The sequence below is a fragment of the Dasypus novemcinctus genome, chromosome 22 (genome assembly GCF_030445035.2).
Source record: "Dasypus novemcinctus isolate mDasNov1 chromosome 22, mDasNov1.1.hap2, whole genome shotgun sequence".
NCBI lineage: Eukaryota > Metazoa > Chordata > Mammalia > Cingulata > Dasypodidae > Dasypus > Dasypus novemcinctus.
The window spans coordinates 36,370,061-36,390,202 of record NC_080694.1 but is presented as its reverse complement, the minus strand read 5'-3'; the positions used below and the strand labels follow the sequence as shown (position 1 = coordinate 36,390,202).

General features: G+C 38.5%; 1 protein-coding gene and 1 pseudogene across 1 annotated transcript in view; both read right to left on the bottom strand.

Annotated features, from left to right (window-relative positions):
• Positions 1-20,142, bottom strand: part of CDYL (chromodomain Y like) — a 270,153-nt gene that overhangs the window by 213,703 nt on the left and 36,308 nt on the right. The gene's annotated exons all lie outside the window — the stretch shown is intronic.
• Positions 6,094-6,580, bottom strand: LOC105747621 (thioredoxin-like protein 4A pseudogene; annotated as a pseudogene).

Sequence of the window (20,142 nt, the reverse complement as noted above, 5' to 3'; positions counted from 1 at the left end):
TTAGAAACCTAACACCATTTATTCCTTGTCTTAATGGCATATATCCTTACCTTGTTAAGGATTTTCATCCTCTATTTTAAAAGCCAAAATTTGTTGTTGTTATTATTATTTAGATTTACCCATATATTTAACTGTTTCTATTGCTCACCATTTTTTACTTTATCTCCAATCTTCCATCTGGAATCATTTCCCTTCTATTTGAAGAACAACTAATATTTTCTTTAGTGCATATTTTCAATGATGAATTCTCTAATTTTGGCTTGTCTAAAAATGTCTTTATTGACCTTTCTATGAAAGGATAGAGTATGTATAGAAATCCAGGCTTTCAATTTTATTATTTTCTCTTGCCACTTTGGTATATTTCACTTATTTTTTGGCTTTCATTGCGAAATTATCTATATTTTTTTACCCTTAAAGGTAATATTTCTTCTCTTGCTATTTTTAAGATTTTTCTCTTTTTCTTTGATTTTCAGCAATTTTACAATGATGGATCTAGGTGTGTGCTTGATCGTTTGTTTTGTTTTGTGTGTTTATTATGCTTGGGGTTCAAAGGACTTATTGAATCTGTGGATTGCTGTCCTTCACCAATTTGGGAAATTTTCTCAGTCATAACTTTTAATATTGCTGCTGCCCTAGTCTCTTCTTCACTTCTGTGACTCCAATAGCATATTTTAGAGCTTTTCACTGTAGTTATCTATGTCTTACTCTCTTTTCTAAGTTTTCTGTTTCTTTTGTTTTTTCATGCTTCATTTTGGATATTTTCTTCTGACCTATCTTTCAATTCAAAACTATCTCTTAAATTGTGTCTAATCTTCTCCTAACCCTTGAAAAAATTATATTCTTTAATTCCAAAATATCTATTTTATTCTTCATTATTTTTTTGTTCTTAGTTAAAATTATCAATTTGGTTTTTTTTCTTTCATCTCCTTGTACCTAATAATATGGTTATTTTGAAGTTAGTGTCTCAAACTCTGACATATGTAGCCTCTATGGGTCTGTTCAATTATTTGTTGTTTCCCTTGTTTTTACTTCATGCTGGTTTACTTATTATGCATCTGCTTATTTTTTATGTGCCAATTATTTTATTTGAAAAATTGTAGAAATATTTGAGGACTGGGATACTGTTATCTTTCCCCAAAGAGGATTTAAGTTTGTGTCTGTCAGTTACCCAGGTGCTCTACCACTCAAAGTTCACCTAAAACCACTTTATAAAAAAATATTTATTTTATTTCTTTATTACCCTCCTTGTTGTTTGCACTTGCTGTCTGCTTCTGTGTCCATTGGCTGCGTGTTCTCTGTGTCTGCTTGTCTTCTATTGAGGAGGCACTGGGAACTGAACCTGGAACCTCCCATGTGGGAGATTGGTGCTCAATCACTTGAGCCACCTCCACTCTGCTTCACTGTGTCTTTCATTATCTTTCCTCTTTGTGTCTCCTTGTTGTGTCATCTTGTCGCATGAGCTTACCATGCTAACCCATCACTCCAGCTCGCTGTCTTGCTCATCTTCTTCAGGAGGTGCTGGGAACTGAACCTGGGACCTCCCATGTGGAAGGTGAGAGCTCAATCACTTGAGCCACATCCACTTCCCTAAAACTACTTTCAGGGATTAAGATAATTTGACCCTGATCTGCAGCCCCTAAAAGTGTTTACTTTTGAAATATACTTTATTCTAGAGGTCCTATGAAGTCTCAGTTCAGTGTGAGAGGAGTTCACAAGGGTTCCTATCCCCTGATGGACCCTGGACTCCAATCCCTGTCACCTTAGTCCTGGAAGGCTTTCAAAACCAAAACTCAAGGTAAGACTTGAACCCACTAGGATAGCTATTAGATTACTATTATATTTTAATGGAAAATAACAATTGTTAGCAAGGATGTGGCAAAACAGAAACTCTCATGTATTGCTAGAGGGAATGTACAATGATACAGCCACTGTGGAAAATAATTTAGCAGTTCATCAAAATGTTAAACTTGGAATTACCGTATGACTTAGTAATTCCATACCTAGGTATCTATCCAAAAGAATTGAAAACAGGGACTCAAATATATACTTTTATGCCAGCATTCATCGCAGCATTATTTGCAATAGCTCAGTGGTAGAAACCAGCCCCAAGTGTCTATCAACAGATGAATAGATAAATGAAATATGGTATATATACCCAATGGAATATTATTCAGCTGTAAAAAGGAACAACATGAATGAACTCTGCAGATCTTGTGTTAAGTGAAATAAACCAAACACAAATGGTCAAGTATTATGATTCCATTTATGTGAGATAACTAGAATAAGCTTATTCAGAGACAAAAGTAGATTAGAAGTTACCAAGGGCTGAGAGAGTGGAGAAATAGGGAGTTATTGCTTAATGAGTATAGAGTTTCAGTTTTGGGTGTTGAAAAAGTTTTGTTAGTGGATGGTGTGATGGTTGCACAATATTGTGAGTGTAATTAATACCACAGTTGTATACATAAAAGTAGTTAAAATGGAAAATTTTGTGTTGTATCTACATTATCACAATTAAAAAAATTTTAAGACTACAAAGGAAAAGAAAAAAATAGCGCAAATACAAATAACTAGCCATTTGAGGGAAATTAGATGTTAAAAAAACAAAACAACTAATGCAGCACTCCCCCCATCCTACCCCCATGCCCACAACTCAGCCTCTTGGCCTCTTTTAGGAGAATAAGGATCTCCAAACTCCAGGTTCACTTTTTCAAGTCTCCATGCTCCACCTTCCTAGTCCAGCATTTCTTCACTATCTTATTAGTGATTTAATATCTTGAAGCAGATACTTAACAAAATTTTTCCTCCAGCTTTTCTAGTCATCCTCAGTTGGAAGTTTAGTCTGACTTATTTAGTCTGCTATTACCAGAAATTTGATGTAATCTTTACACAATTCTGTAAGGTCGGTATTATCCGATTTTATAGAGGGGAAACTGAAGTTGAAAATGACTAAGGAATTAGCCCATGGTCTTAGATTTACTGAAAGGAGGAGACAAACACTGCTTACTCTGCCAGTTAGAGTAGGTGGTCTCTTGGCACTCACATCAAGTCACATAAGTTTTAACAATTATGGGGAAAGTGCACTTACAGCCAAAAATCCCATGGTATTTTATATGCCCGGATTAAATTACTCTTTGAGGTAAAACTTTGAAAGTATCTATTTACCCCAAATGAAATTGTGGCGTGGTCAACCTGACTCTTTATCTGCCACTAAGAGCTTGTCTCAAAGTAGCTATCGGGTTGGGGAAACAGTTTTTATGGCGTTTAAAAAGTGGTCCAGAGCAAGAAACAATTTTGAGCTCTCCTGCTATAATGAGAAGCCACAGTTGATTTGATCATTTCTACAAAAGAGTCTTAGCTTAATATGATAACATGAAGTTGGAAATACAGTCAGAAAGATGGACTAGTTGCTGCAGTTGGATAACACATTATACCAAATTGGGAAAATGTTAATTTTCCATATCAAAGAATGGGGTAAAGCCAATAGACTTTATTTATTGGGGTTGGGATGGGGCTGGGAGTTGGGCTGGCTGACCGATAATGATGCACAGACAAATCATTGAAGACGGGAAGTCTCCCTGACTTCCCTGCTGCTTTTCTGAAAGTTAGGCTTCTCTTGGGGAGCTTTCTCTACAGTAAGCCCAAATTTCTCCCACTTAACTACAAATATTTAGCTCAAGTGTTTTCCTCTCCTGTCGGGCTTCTTCTTGGTCCTTGTATGCTGATTTCCTCATAACTTAGGTACAGGTTTCTCACTCTGCCAAAATGCCCAGTTTCACATATATCTTCCCTGAGTCCAGACATAGGCAGTCTCCTCTCACTTGGCTGTGGCTTTCTTTTCCTTCCTCTATTCATTGCCAACTCCCTGAGTACTTCTCTCACTGAAGCAAGACTTCTTCTGACCAGTCCATAAAGAACCCAGTCAACACTTTCATCCTTTGACAGCAGCATAAACATTTATTTGGGTTTGCATTCTACTTGGATCATCTATTTTTTTAAAGCAGTTTTATTGAGATATACTCACATACCATACAATCTATCCAAAGTGTACAACCAATGGCTTTTAGTATAATCACAGTGTTGTGCGTTCATCATCACAAAAAATTTTAGAACAATTTTATTACTCCAAAAATAAAAACTCCACACCTCTTTAGCAGTCACATCTCAATCCTCTATCCTTCCCCAGCCCTGCATAACCACTAATCTAATTCCATCTTTATAAATTGATTTATATTTAACATTTATATAAATGGAATCATACAAAATGTAGTACTCCGTGTCTGGTTTCTTTCACTTAGCATAAAGGTGGTTTTAATTTTTTTGGCTTGATAAAAATATCTTTTAACACTAATACACACTTGTTCAGTTTCAAAGAAAAACAGTTATATATTCATATTACCCAATTTCATATTTCAAATGAGGTTTTACTATTCTATACAGTCCCATATTACATTTTTAAACTTTGCTTCTCTTAATATACATGACGCTAGACTTTCCATATCAACCACTATCATACCCATATAACAGCACTGCTAGTTATAAATACTAGTTGTACTTTCACATTTTCTATTCATTTCTAAATACTAACAGAAACTTTTTACCAATTCTGCACAGGTTAACCCTTAGCTTTCCATTCTCTAACCTAATTTTATTTTCTGGTTACCCATATTCTTGTTATTAACTCCATGAGATTGCACAATATATTTAGTTCGTAATAGCACATTCATACAGAATTTGATCCTTTATATTGGACTTGTTTCACTCAACATAATGTCCTCCAGGTTTATCCATGTTGTCATTTGCTTTACGACTTCATTTCTTCTTATAATGCATAATATTCCATTGTGTGTATACACTGCAATTTGTTTATCCATTCATCGTTTGACGGACACCTGGGTTGCTTCCATCTTTTGACAATCATGAATAATGTTGCTATGAATATCAGTGTACAGATGTCCGTTTGTGTCACTGCTCTCAGTATATAGGTATATAAGTAGTAACAGTATTGCTGGGCCACATGGCAAGTCTATATTCAGCTTCCTTAGGAACTGCAGAACAGTCCTCTACAGTGACTGTACCATTCAACTTTCCCACGAACAGTGAACAAGCATTCCTACCTCTCCGAAACAGTTTTCTGTCTTGTTAATACTGTCCATTCGAATAGGTGTAAAGAAATATTTCATTGTAGCTTTGATTTGCATTTCCCTAAACCTTAGTCATGGTTAACATTTTTTTCGTGTGTTTTTTAGTCATTTGTATATCTTCTTTCAACAAATGTCTATTTAAGTCTTTTGCCCATTTTTTTAAAGGGGTCATTTGTCTTTTTATTCTTGAGTTGTAGCATCCTATTATATATTATGGATATTGACGCTTTATTAGATATGTGATTTCCAAATATTTTCTCCCATTGAGTCAGCTGCTTTTTCACCCTATTGACAAAGACCTTCAAGGTGAAAAAGTGTTTAATTTTGAGAAGGTCCTATTTATATATTTTTCCTTTTGTTGCGTAATGTTTTGGGTTTCAGATCCAAAGAAATCATACCTAAACAAGATCTTGAAGTGGTTTCCTTACATTTTTGTCTAGTAGTTTTATGGTCCTGGCTTTTATACTTAGGTCTTTGATCCATTTTGAGTTGATTCTTGTATAGGGATGAGATAGGGGTTCTTTTTCATTCTTTTGGTTATGGATATCCAGTTCTCCCAGCACCATTTGTTGAAGAGACTGTTTTGTCCTGGTAATGTGGACTTGGTAGGTTTGTCAAAAACAAGTTGGCTGTAGAGGTGAGGGTCTATTTCTGGACTCTCAGGTCTATTTCACTGATCAATGTATCTATCTTGATAACAATACCATGCTAGGTTTTTTTGATTTTTTGTTTCAGTTAGGTATTTATGGGTATTTGCTCATATAAAAATATGACTCATAGCCAGGCTGAAAATGTAAGGCTATGCAATCCTTATCCCGAAAACATATTCCAACTCCTTGGTCTTCATTACTTTTCTGAACATTAATTTAAAAATTAGTGTTCCATACGTTCCCACATGGTGCATATATATACAAAGGATAACCACAGTTCTCAGCAAGTAACATAGAGTATGTCAGTATCTGTATTTTGCTGAGTAATCCTTTGGCAACACAACCAGGCCGCACCCTTTCCTGGCTCTTCGGTTCACTGTCTCTATGATGTCTATCATCTCCTGCTTGCCTTCCATTTTCCATTTAATCTTGTGGCTGTTATCAGTACCCAAATCGATCATTATGTGCTTGTTCCTGAAGAAAAACATGACAGTACATGGATCGTATAACTCATACATTTTATTGAAGTCAGGTAATTCTGTAATACCCACAAGATACACAACTATAAACTTTTTAACTTTAAAACAGCTGTGATCTCCAAACAGGGCTCATTAAAGATGAGGAAATTCCCCCATTATCTGCCATTTCTTTTTGGCTGTACTGTACAGCACTTCATCCATTTTCATACAGGTCATGTCCAAAGCAGTTGACGACGACTCAATCTTCCTCGGGAAAGATGACCTGATCCACCTACTAGCCATTGTGTAGATGGGGGAGCATGTATGACATCCTGGCTGCTTGGGGTATCTCAAGGCTACACAAGAGCATCCTGTGCAGTTGCCTTGCATCCAGCCCCAGGCCCTGTGGCCTCCAATACCATGCTGTTTTGACCACTGTAGCTTTATACTCTGTTTCAAGTTCAGGCAGTAAAAGTCCTCCCACATTGCTCTTCTTTTTTAGAATGCTTTTGGCTATTCAGGTACACTTGCCCTGCCTTTTTTATTTCTGTAAAGTAGGCAGTTGGACTTTGATTGGTATTGCATTGAATTTATGAATAAGTTTGGGTAGGAGTGACAACTTCATGATATTTAGTCTTATAATCTATGAACATGACACTTGCCCTGCCTTTTTTATTTCTGTAAAGTAGGCAGTTGGACTTTGATTGGTATTGCATTGAATTTATGAATAAGTTTGGGTAGGAGTGACAACTTCATGATATTTAGTCTTATAATCTATGAACATGGAATGTCTCTCCATTTGTTTGGATCTTCTTTGATTTCTTTTAGCATTATTTTGTAGTTTTCTGAATATGGATTCTGTACTTCTTTGGTGAAATTTATTCCTAGGTATTTGAATCTTTTTGTTGCTATTGTAAATGGAATTTTTTCCCGCTTTTTCCTCTTCAGATTGTTCAATACTAGTGTACAGAGACATTACTGATTTTTATGTGTTTATCTCGTGTCCTGACACTTTGTTGAACTCATTTATTAGCCCAAATAGCTTTGTTGTACATTTCAGGCTTTTCTAAATATAGGATCATGTTATCTGTGAACAGTGAGAGTTTTACTTAATCTTTTCCTATTTGGATGCCTTTTGCTTATTTTTTTCTTGTGTAATTGCTCTAGCTAGAACTTCTAGCACAATATTAAATAACAGTGGTGACAGTGGGCATCCTTGATTTTTTCAATAATAATAATAATAATAATAATAATAATAAATAGAAAACAGAGAAACAAACAAATTCTTCACTGCTTAATCTCTTTATGCTTCCCCTGAGTAATTTGCTTTTCTTGTGGTATCCTTACCTGGCTTTTGTATTAGAGTGACATTGGCTTCATAAAATATGTTGGATAATTTTCTCTCCTCTTCAATATTTTGGAAGAGTTTAATCAGGATAGGTGTTAATTCTTCTCCTAATGCTTGGTAGAATTCACCTGTGAAGTCATCTCTTTGTGGACTTTTCTGTTAGGAGATTCCTTCCTCCCTCCTTCCTTCCCTTCCTTCCTTCCTTCCCTCCCTCCCTCCCTCCCTCCCTCCCTCCCTCCCTCCCTCTCTCCTTCCTTCCTTCCTTCCTTCCTTCCTTCCTTCCTTCCTTCTTCCTTCCATCCCTCCCTCCCTCCCTCCTTCCTTCCTTTCTTCCTTCCTTTCACTATTTCTCTCTTTCTCTCTTTCTTTCATAACCAGGGTCAGAGATGGAATGAGGGACCTCGTATATGGGAAGCTGGCAGCCTACACAGGCTCTCCTGAATTTTTTGTTTATTTGCTTGCTTGTTTTTGTCTTGAGTCCTGTGGACCCTGGGATGACTGGGGAGCTCTCTTGCATTGTACCTGGGACTTTTACATGGGAAACAGAAGCTCAACCACTTGAGCTACATCTGCTCCCCAAGTTGAGAGACTTTTTATGACTGATTCAGTCTCTTTAAATGTGATTGACTTGTTAAGTTCTTATATTTCTTATAAAGTCAATGTATTATATTCCTCCATCCTGTGGGTCCTGGGATGGCGATGTCCACTCCACCTCTAAATGGAGAGGGGACTTAGATCCCACATGTATGATGGATGCGATTCTTGTGCTTGCAGTTGTAGACACCCTCAGTTCTCTGGTGTGATGGCTGACTATTCTCACTTCCATGTCAGCTGACCTGGGCAAGTCTAACGAACCAGAGAGTAGGTGTTGCAGCTCTGTTGAGGCTCAGAGCCCAGCTGGCATATGGACAGTCCAGAGATTCAAGTCTCCTGAGCGTACACAAACCTCAGTGCCAACCACAGGTTCAGTAAAAGTGACAGAAGAGGCATGTGTACAGAAGTCACATCTGAGTCCAACTCCATCACATTCAGGAGCACAAATTCCAAAGTAGGGCTCACTGGCAAGGAACTGAACTTCAGAGCCATCTGTAATGACTGTAGAACCTGTGTGTCTCTGTAGCCTTCAGAAGTACCAGTACTTTGGGTTGTATCTACTTTGGCTGTCTCTAGGGTCCTGCTGAAATGTGTGTAAGCACAACCCTTCTGATGACCTCCCAACACATTTTGAAGTCTCTTAGCCATGTAAACTCATTTGTTGTTACCATTTCCCCCTTTTATTCTAGGTCTTTTCCTGATTGCAACACCAGGTGGTGATGGTAGTAATCCCTCAGTGCCAGGGAGGCTCATGCCTAGGAGTCATGTCCTATGGTGGAGGGAAGGTAATGTATTTACATGTTGAGTTTGGCTTAGAGAGTGGCTACATTTGAGCAACATGGAGGCTCTCAGGAAGTAACTATTAGGTGCTCTGCAGCTCTAGGCCTGATTGAAATTACAAGCACACAGGGTCATGAGCATAGTATCAGTATCAAGGGCCCATCATTGGACCATCCTTCTTCACTGGTCTTTGTTCTTGCACTTAGGGGGTTGTTGCTGTTCCATTGGGGAATGCAACAGAGCCTCCCAGCCATCCCAGGGTCCACAGGATAGAGGAATATAATATGGATTGGAGTAGACTTGCTGGTATTCTATCACAGAACTGTTGTGACTCTAGCAATGGAAGTAATTATATCATTAATGTGGAGACAGTGGCCACGGGAGTTGCTGAAGGCTGGGAGAGGGAGGAAGAGATGTAATATGGGGTATTTTTGGGATTTGGAGTTGTCCTGAATGATATCACAGGGACAGATGCAGGAAGTTTTGTGTGATCTATTTATCTTTTAAAAAAAGACAATAATTACAAAATAATAAAGAAATATTTTTAAAAAGAGAAAACAATTTAACAATTAAAAAAAAAGTCAATGTAGGTTGTGCATTCCTAGGAATTTTCCATTTCATCTAGGTTGTCTAGTTTGTTGGCAGACAGTTTTGCATACTATCCTCTTATAATCCTTTTTATTTTTGTAGCTTTCCCCCTTTCATTTCTGATTTTATTTATTTGCATCTTCTCACTTTTTTTCTTTATTAGTCTACCTAGGGTTTGTCAATTTTATTAATCTTCTCAATGAACCAGCTTTTGGATTTGTTGATATTCTATATTTTCACTTTTATTCTCAATTTCATTTCTTCCGCTCTTATCTTTAGTTCTGTCCTTCTGCTTGCTTTGGGAATGGTTTGCTGTTCTTTTTCTAGTTTCTCCAGGTTTGCAGTTAAATCTTTGATTTAGCACTTTCTTCTTTTTTAAAGATTTATTTTATTTATTTTTCTCCCCTTCCCCCCCACCCCAGTTGTCTGCTCTCCGTGTCCTTTGCTGCATGTTCTTGTTTTTTTGTCCGCTTCTGTTGTTGTCAGTGGCATGGGAATCTGTGTTTCTTTTTGTTGTGTCATCTTGTTGTGTCAGCTCTCCGTGTGTGCAGCACCATTCCTGGGCAGGCTGCGCTTTCTTTTGCCCTGGGCGGCTCTCCTGACGGGGTGCACTCCTTGTGCATGGGGCTCCTCTACGTGGGGACACCCCTGCGTGCACGGCACTTCTTGCGCGCATCAGCACTGCGCATGGGCCAGCTCCACACGGGTCAAGGAGGCCCGGGGTTTGAATCGCGGACCTCCCATGTGGTAGACGGACACCCAAACCACTGGGCCAAGTCCGCTTCCCTCTTCTTTTTTAATATAGGCATTTAGGGCTACAAATATCCCTCTCAACACTGTCTTCACTGTATCCCCTAAGTTTTGATGAGTTATATTCTCATTTTCATTTGTCTCAATATATTTACTAATTTCATTTACAATTTCTTCTTTGACCCACTGATTGTTTAGGAGTGTGTTGTTTAGCCTCTCCTCATTTGTGAATTTTCCCCTTTCCTGTCTATTATTGACTTCCAATTTCATTCCATTATGATCAGAGAAGGTCCTTTGTATAATTTCAATCTTTTTATATTTATTGAGACCTGTCTTGTGACCTAACATGTGGTCTGTCTTGGAGAAAGATCCATGAGCACTTGAGAGGAATGTATAACCCGCTGATTGGGGATGCAGCATTCTGTATCTGTCTGTTAGGTCTATCTAGCTTGGTTATCATATTGTTCAAGTTCTCTGTTTCCTTGTTGATCTTTAGTCTAGTTGTTCTATCTAAGTATGTGAGTGGTGTGTTGAAGACTCCAGTGATTATTGTAGAGATGTTTATTTCTCCCTTCAGTTTTGTCAGAGTTTGCCCCTTGTTTTTTTGGGGCACTTGGGTTAGGTGTATAGATATTTATGACTGTTACTTCTTCATGGTGGATCATCCCTTTCATTAATATATAATGGCCTTCTGTAACTTTCGTAATTTTTTGCATTTAAATTCTGTTTTGGCTGATATCAATATAGCTACACCTGTTCTTTTTTGGTTACTGTTCGTGTGGAGTATCTTTTTTCAAGCTTTTCCTTTAGCTGATTTGTATCCCTAGGTCTAAGGTAAGTCTCTTGTAGATAACATATGGATAGCTCATGTTTTTTTATCCATTCTGTCAGCGCATTTCTTTTGATTGGGGTGTTTAATCCATTTACATTCAATGATGTTACTATAAATGCATATTTAATTCCACCATTTTATTCTTTGGTTTTCGTATGTCACATCTTATTTTCATGTGTCTTTTTACTCTTTTGGTTATCCTTTCTGTTATTCTTGCCTTCTACACTCTCCTCCAAACCTCTCTCTCTCATCTTTTTCTTTCAAGCTTTAAGGCTCCCTTTATTGTGTCTTGTAAAGGCAGATTCTTCTTTACAAATTCTCTTAGTTTCTGTTTATTTGTGAATATTTTAAACTCACCTTCATATTTGAAGGAAAATTTTGCTGGATAAAGAATTCTCAACTGGCATTTGTTTTCTTTCAGTATTCTAATTATATCATACCATTATCTTCCCACCTCCATGGTTTCTGATGAGAAATCTGCACTAAGACTTACTGGGCATTCCTTGTTGATGATGGTTTGCTTCTCCCTTACAGCTCTCAGATTTTGCTCTTCATATTTGACTATTGATATTCTGAGTAGTATGTGTCTTAGAGTAGATCTATTTGAGTTATTCTGATTGGGGTAGGCTGCACTTCTTGGACATGTAAATTCATTTCTTTCATGAGAGTTCAGAAATTTTCAGCCTCAAATACTAATTCTGCCCCTTTTCCCTTTTCTTCTCCTCTTCAACTCCCATGGCATGTATGTTGTTGTGCTTTGTGTTATCCTTCAACTTCCTGAGCCCCTGTTCAATTTTTTCCATTTTTTCTCTCTCTTCAATTTCAGTTGTTTTATCTTCTATCTCTTTTTCTTTATTCTGTCACTTCAAGTCTGCTGTTGTACACCTCTAACACGTTTCTGATCTCACCTATAGTGTCTTTCATTCCCATGAGCTGTTACCTTTCTATTCAAATTCTTCTTTGTGCTTGCTCAGTGTCTTCTTGATGTCCTTTATCTCTTTAGCCATATTTTCTTTTTCTTTTCTTTCCTTTCCTTTCCTTTCTTTCTTTCTTTCTTTCTTTTTTTCTTTTCTTTTCTTTTTTTTTTTTTTTTTGAGGTACTAGGGCTGGGATTGAATGCAGGACCTTGTAGGAAGCCAGTGTTCAACCACTGATCCACACTGGCTCCTCATATATCTTTCAACTCATTAATTTGAATTTGTAAATTTGTATGAATCTCATTGATTAATTGTCTCAAGTCCTGTGTCTCTTCTGGGGCTTCGATTTATTCCTTTGCTTGGGCCATTTCTTCTCTTCTCTTAGTATGGCTTGTAATTTTTTGTTGATATCTAGGCATCTGATTATGATGGTGTTTAGTCTGATGCTCAATTTCTCTCTCTTTTGTAGAGATTTAATGGTGGGAGGCTGTGCATTTACTGCCATTCTTTATGTCTTGGTTCATCCTGTCCTAGGTCTGTAGCATTGTCCCTGTTAGTTGCTTGAATCTGGGCCATGGACCCAGTTAATGGGTTGCAGACTCATTCCAAGGCCTTGGGGAGGAGGTTGTAGGGGCCAGAAAAAGACTTTCTTATTTACTTTTAATTTCCTCACATGCACTTCCTTGGGCTGTCAGCCCAAGACTCTCTTCAGCACCCCTCTCAGTTCAAAGCCTGGTTGGAGTGTGTTTGCTGCCACACCAATGGCAACCACGTGGCAGAGGATCCTGCCTGGAGGCTAAGAGCCTTCTAATTCAAACTTTCTCAGTGGGTTTTCTCCAACCTTTGCTGGCAGCGCCCTCCCTTTTAGTGGGCAGGAAATAATTCCACTCCCCTCTGCATCCTGAAAAACAAGTCCCTGTCAGTAAGGATGGTGTTGGTGAGAGATGGATCTCTTTAGCCCTGTGTCGGCTCCCAGGGCAAACAATGGTGCAGCCCTCTGTGGCCTGGGATTGCTCATGGGACACAGCAGACCAAATTGTTGGCCAAGAGCTGAAGTAGCCTTGGGCTGTGTTCCTCTGTCTCCAGTTTCCTGGGGTGGTGATCCCTATAGCCCCCTATCTCTGTACCCACCAGCCCAAGGCCAGAGAATTCAAAATTTTCTGCTCATAGTGTGGGGGAATGGTGATGTGTCTGCAGCTTCTACTCCTGGTTTTGTCTTTGAGATTTTTTTCCCTTATATTCCTCTCTTCTGGTGGTGTCCAGCCTTCCCCTTGTGCCCTAAACCCTAGAACACCTTTTCCCAGGCCTTTTCTGCCTGACCTATAGCTGTTTTTCTGGGAGAAAAGAGAGTCTCGTGTCTTGGTAATCTGCCATCTTCCTGGAAGTCTGTCTCTCTCTCTCTCCCCCACCCCTTTTTTTTGGTCTTTGTATATGTTTGAACTCATCACCACTTTCTGCTTTTGAGTGTTTTCCAAAAAAGCTTAAGACAATAGCACTTTGAACCCATGAGCTTCCAGTACATGGGATTCAAGAATCATGGTGATGTCAAAATACCATCACTTCTTTACGATAAGGGTTTTTGGAGCACTGAGCAGAAGGATGCTTTTACTTGAATGAAAGAGAAGATGTGACTATCTCTAGCTGAGGGGAACATCTAGGGATAAAAAGTCTTTTCAACCCCAGACAACTGATGAGCTCCAGCAGAGCAAACTAGAGGCTTGCTTTGGGGTATAGAAATAAAATTAAGTGAATCTCTTCAAGGAAAGTTACAGCGAAAATCTTACAATTTCTTAAAAAAAAAATCAATGGACTCTTAGTGTAAGAAGTAGGATGTGCAATGTTACTAAAAATGCAAAACTGGAAACTATTTTAATGCTTAATGTATAAGCATGACTAAATAATGATATAGCTCCACAACAGACTATCATGGAGTCCTTACAAATTATGTTTATAAAAAGTTTAAAAAACGTGGGGGAAATGCATGTGTGATATATTAAATGAAAGAACCTAAATACAATGCATAGAATACCCCCAGAAAAACACACATTACAAAAGTTATGTAAAAACTGGAAACACTAATTTTCTTTAGGGAGGTGAACTGGGTAATTGACAGAGAGGTAGAAGGAGACTTTTCACTCTATACTCATTTGTACTTTCTGAGCTTTGAATTATGGGAATTCATCATTTATATTTGTTAAAATTTAAATAAATAACTAAAAGAACCAGGAAACATGAAAGTATATACAATATGACCCCAAGTATGCAAAAAGTGTATATAGAAAAATATCTAGCAGGAAATACACTAAAATACCAATAGCAATTATCTCTGGAATTCAGTTTTTTTACTCCTTCCTCTTGCATTTAGTTATTTTCAAGGGTTTTTACTGTAAGCAAAGATAGTTTTAATGAAAATAAAATTTATTTGAAATTAGTTGGAAAAAATGAAAATGAAAACTAAAAATATACTTTTAATTTTGTTGCTTATCTATTTAATGACTACATAAAACTCTTTAAAGAGTTATAGATTAAAATCGAGTCTCTTCAGTTTAGTGATGAAAGTCATCTTTTGAGAGGATTAATTTATTATTAATGAATAAAATTTATATAGTGCCTTTTCTTCAAAAGTCATATAGAAAATATAGACTTTTCATTTACAGAAAAAATAAGTTTTCATTTAAAGGATGAGGCAAAGTCCACATTGAGAGTTGCAAGTTGAATTCCCACTTTGGGTATGGTGGTTTTAGTTAAGTGTTCTTGGACACATAATTGAATTTCTACAAGTCAAACAATTCTCAACTATAAAACAAAGAGTTTGTGCTAGATTAAGGTTTCCAAGCATTTTGGGTAATATTTAAAGAAATATTTTGGATAGCAACATCAGTTGGCTAACTTTCTGTTTTTTCAAAGAAAGTCATAACAAAAACCACAACCACTAATGGTGATCTGTCATCACTATTTTTGCATAAAACAAAGAAATTTAAACACAAGAAAAATAGGCAAGTCACAACCTCAAAATAAGGTGGAATCTTTTAAATTTTATTTAGTTTAATGAAAAGTCATCATAATTGTGTGGTTTTTTGGAAAGATTTATTTATTCTCCACCTCCCCCTCCCCTTGCCACTTGCCCTTGCTCTCTGCTCTTTGTGTCCATTTGCTGCACGTTCTTCTGTGTCTGCTTATCTTTTCTTGTCTTCTCTTTAGGAGGCACCAGGAACCAATTCTGGGACTTACCGACGTGGGAGAAAGGCACTCAATTGCTTGAAGCACCTCACTTCCCTGGTTTGTTGTGTCTCTCATGGTCTTTTCCCTGTTTCTCTTTTTTGCTGTGTCATCTTATTGCACCAGCTTTCCACGTGGGCCAGTTCTCCACGCAGGCGTGGGCCAGCTTGCCTTCACCAGGAGGCCCTGGGAATCAAATCCTGGACCTCCTGGAAGGCCCACATCCACCTCCCAAAAACTGTGTTTCTGTCATTTTGTTGCAGATTTATAAATTGGGAATCATTGGATTAGATGAGTGCCCTTTCAAACCTAAAAATTCATGAATCTAAGTATAGAAATATGTAGTAAACTTATTTTAAATAGTCTAAACTTTTATTCTATACATTGTCATGTGTCATTCAGTAACTATTTACTGGTATTCTAAAATGGTGCCCCAAAACAATCTCATATGGACTGGAAAAGAGAGTGAGACCTTTCAGTGATCAAATACTCATAACAGTCTTTGTTGCTGAGTATTTATCAGGTTGGGCAAATTGCTTCATACCTCACTGACCATCATAAAAAGCACTGAGTGAGACAAAAGGAACCTCATGTTATTAAAGAAGAAAAAGACTGAATTCACAGAACTGATTGGACTGGAATTCATGGATTCCTAATTCCAAACTCCACGTTCTTTTCATTATACCCTGTTGCCTCTACCAAAGTAATTTGCTTTCTTGAATATCATATTGTTTATAGATTGAATTACAGGATAATTCATTATAAACATTTGAGGGATATAGAAGATATTTGAAATCCACTCTTCCCGTGCAGGAATTTGAAACCGAACAAGAAAGCAAGGTACACCTAGGCACGTACTTGCATACACACACTCAAGAGAATTTCAGTTACAAGGCACTATGTAACTGTGCTGAATGACTAGTACAAGTCATAAAGGTAGTAGGTAAACCACACAACCAACTCAGACTTGAGTCAGACATTTTAAGGGAAAGAGGTGGGAGAAAGATATTTGTTTCAAGAATGGAAAGACCGTGTGAGCAAAAATTTAGAAGGTGAACAAAATGCTTACTCCAGATACAGAGGAGAGAGCAGAAGATTGGGGTGAGGTAGACACGCTGGGCTGGAGTGGCTGATACAAGTGGAAAAGTAAGTTGGGGTCAAATTGTGGAAAGTCTTGACTCAGGCTAAGGAACTTAAGGCATTTGTCAGCTGAGGGTCTCTGATTAACTAAATGCCTGGGCAACTGCTGCCATCTGGAAGTGTGTGCACAGGCCCTACCTAGAGGCAGAAAGAGAGGACACTAGGTTTATTGGAGACATAATAGAGATATGAAGAGTAAAGTGGGCAAAGGAGGAGGAAAGCAAAATTAGGAAGAGGCACGATTACACAACTTGTAGATGGATTTGATATTGGCTATAAGTGGGGGGAGAACCAAAAAAAAAAAAAAAAATCCAAAGTTCCAAGCTGATATATTTAGGAGAAACATGGACATTAGAACAAAGAGTCTGTTTTGCAGAAAATAAAAATGATTTTAGATATATATATTTTGGGAAGTAGCATGATACTTGAATTCAAATTTTGTTTTTGCAATCTACTCACTGTGAAACCAAGGCAAGTTTCATTACCTCTCATGTTCTCAGTTTCCTAATATGTAAAGGGAGTGTGGGAAACACATCGAAGGGATGGCTCAGAGAGATTTTTTTAACACCTTGTGTAACTATAGGATCAATGAAAGGAAGCTATTATTAGTGTTGCTGCTGTTGTCTTAGGATTCTGCTAATAAAGTCGAACATGATTTTTAACAGCTAACAGTGATTTTGAGGGGGCAGAGGAACAACCTAGTATGTAACGTGAGACAAAGGCTTCAATCGAGTGACCCTTCAGGAGGGCCAATCATTTGTTGGGAGGGACTGTTGATGCTTTAAGAAGGATTGGTTACCCCAACAAGTTTGAAGGGAGAAGCCAAGCTGACTGCTGATCTTGGGAAATGCCCCCACTTAGGGCTGTGAGGAGGACGAGGAGACGCTTGACAAGGCAAAAAAGGCTACATCAGAGAGGTAGGAAGTCACAACAGGGAATGCCATATTAAAGAATTCAAGAGGAGGGTGATTTTAAGAAAGGAGCAGTAGATACCATTTCTAAATGTTGCTGAAAACTCAGCATCTCAACATGGACCCTGTATTATTTAAATTTTAGAGCAATTTCTGGAATTTGGAATGATTTTTCTATTAAGGCCATACAAATCAGCCAATGATCTAATGTAGAGAGTATTTTGCAAGGGTACATATTTATTATCTTCAAGGATAGACTATCTTGGAAATTAGAGTAATCAAACACTAATCTAACAAACAAATAAGTGGTTTATAATCAGCATATTAAAGTACCAGCCAAAGCAGTGCTGGATTACAAAGATAATCTAAGGGCATTTTAATATGCAAATAAGAACAAAAGTTGTTGTAGATAGCTCCTTAATATACAAATAGTCCTTCTTACGATTTATACTCTTCATTTGTTTACTACACCCAGAGAGCAAAAAGTAAACTTTACCTATTCATTGTCCAAATTGTCACAAAATCTACATGATATAATTCAATTTACTGAGATTTTATTGTTGCTGAGTCAAAGAACTAAAAAATGTCAGAGACCAAGTGTCTTGGGAAGTGGATTTGGCTCACCTGATAGAGAGTCCACCTACCACATGGGAGGTCCAGAGTTCAAACCCAGGGCCTCCGGACCCATGTGGAGTTGGCCCATGGCAGTGCTGATGCGCGCAAGGAGTGCCCTGCCACGCAGGGGTGTCCCCTGCAAAGGGGAACCCCACATGCAAGGAGTGCACCCTGTAAGGAGAGCCACCCCATGTAAAAAAAGTGCAGCCTGCCCAGGAATGGTGCCTCACACATGGAGAGCTGATGCAGCAAGATGAAGCAACAAAAAAGAGACACAGATTTCCAGTGCCACTGACAAGAATACAAGTGGACACAGAAAAACACACAGCGAATGGACACAGAGAGCAGACAACAGGGCGGGGGGCGGGGGGGGGGGGGAAGGAGGGGGCAGAGAAGGGGAGAGAAATAAATAAATAATTCATCTTAAAAAAAAAAGAGACCAAGTGTCTTATCTATTCCCCCCAATATCTGGCTATACATTTCAGAGATTTTTTTTCTTTATTTTTTTTTAATATTACATTAAAAAAATATATGAGGTCCCCATATACCCCCCACCCCCTTCACCCCACTCCTCCCCCCATAGCAACAATCTCCTCCATCATCTTGAAACATCCATTGCATTTGGTGAATACATCTCTGAGCACCGCTGCACCTCACGGTCAATGGTCCACATCATAGCCCACACTCTCCCACGTTCCACCCAGTGGGCCATGGGAGGACACACAATGTCCAGTAACTGTCCCTGCAGCACCACCCAGGACAACTCCAAGTCCCGAAAACGCCTCCACATCTCATCTCTTCCTCCCACTCCCCACACCCAGCAGCCACCACAGCCACTTTCTCCACACCAATGCCATATTTTCTTCGATTACTAATCACAATAGTTCATGTATTTCAGAGATTTTATGGAACTAAATACATCTTCTGAAATGAGAATCCGTTAACTTCAAGCAGTTGGAAATGTGACTGGTTTACACTAATGACCTACCTCTGAATAGCACCACCAAGGCTGCTATTCCATACGGACTTGACTTTGAAGCTTCACTGGCATAAATGATGTCATGGTCTCAGTTCAGCTCAACTAAAATTTATGAAGTTACTACAATTGAATTTTTAAAAATGAGCTGGAGAGGAGCAGATGTAGCTCAAGTGGTTGAGCGCCTGCTTCCCATGAACGAGGTCCTGGCTTCAATTCCCGGTACCTCCTAAAACAAAGTTGGTTTACAAAATATAAGCAATAGGAAAAGACATTGCCAATGGGCCTCGGAGGAAAAAAGGGGTAAGAAAATTAGAGTTAAGGTTAAGATGATTACAGACCAATGCATTTCATGGGCTGAGCATTCATTTGCTAAACCAGTTTGGTTTCCCAATGACCAGCTAAGAGGAAAGCACTCCCAGAAATGAGGTTAATGCTGTTAAAAGTTGTTTAGTAGAAGCTCAGTTTCTCCTGAAGTTGTGACCCCAGGGAAATGCCCTCCTGTGAGTCCACACAGAAAGGGGTCTGGGGATGGAGCATACTGGGTTACGGGTGTGATAGTAATATGTCTCTCAGAGTGGCAGTGGGTAGCACCCCCTGTAGTTAGCCCAATTCAGTTAAGTCACTTCTGCAAGGTCTAAATGTGCAGTGCTCCAATGGTCAGGTTTGATCCAAAGGTAAATTTCAAGACATGCAGCAGAATGGATAATTTGTAAATCCTTCTAACAATTCTCCACGAACATTATTTCTCAAAAATCAGTATTCTGCCGGGGATTGTCGAGCAGGAATTCATAGCTGCCTTCTCTGCTGAGAAGCTGGAGGGCAGGTATTCTGGGTTACCTGTTGAGGGCAGGCTCACGGGCTGGGGCCACTGACTTTTAGGACAATTCCCTATTCTAGCTCAGGAAGCCGGGGAACTCACCTCTACAGGTGAGTCACCTCTTGATGCCTCTGAGCCTGTTTCCTTAGTTTAAAACAATGGAAATGATCAAAACATTTTGTTTGTTTGTTTGTTTCCAGACATGTAACTCTTGTCCAGTATACTCTCCCATTTTGACTGGTTTGCTCTTTACTATAATGCTTTGAGGCAAGGCAGATATAAGATTAATCCTCATTTTACAGACAACTGGGCTAATGAAGATGAGATCTTAAATCGTCTATAAAATCTCTCGCCCATCTCATGTCTTAGGATAACAGCTTTGATTGTAGAGGCATCCACCTGT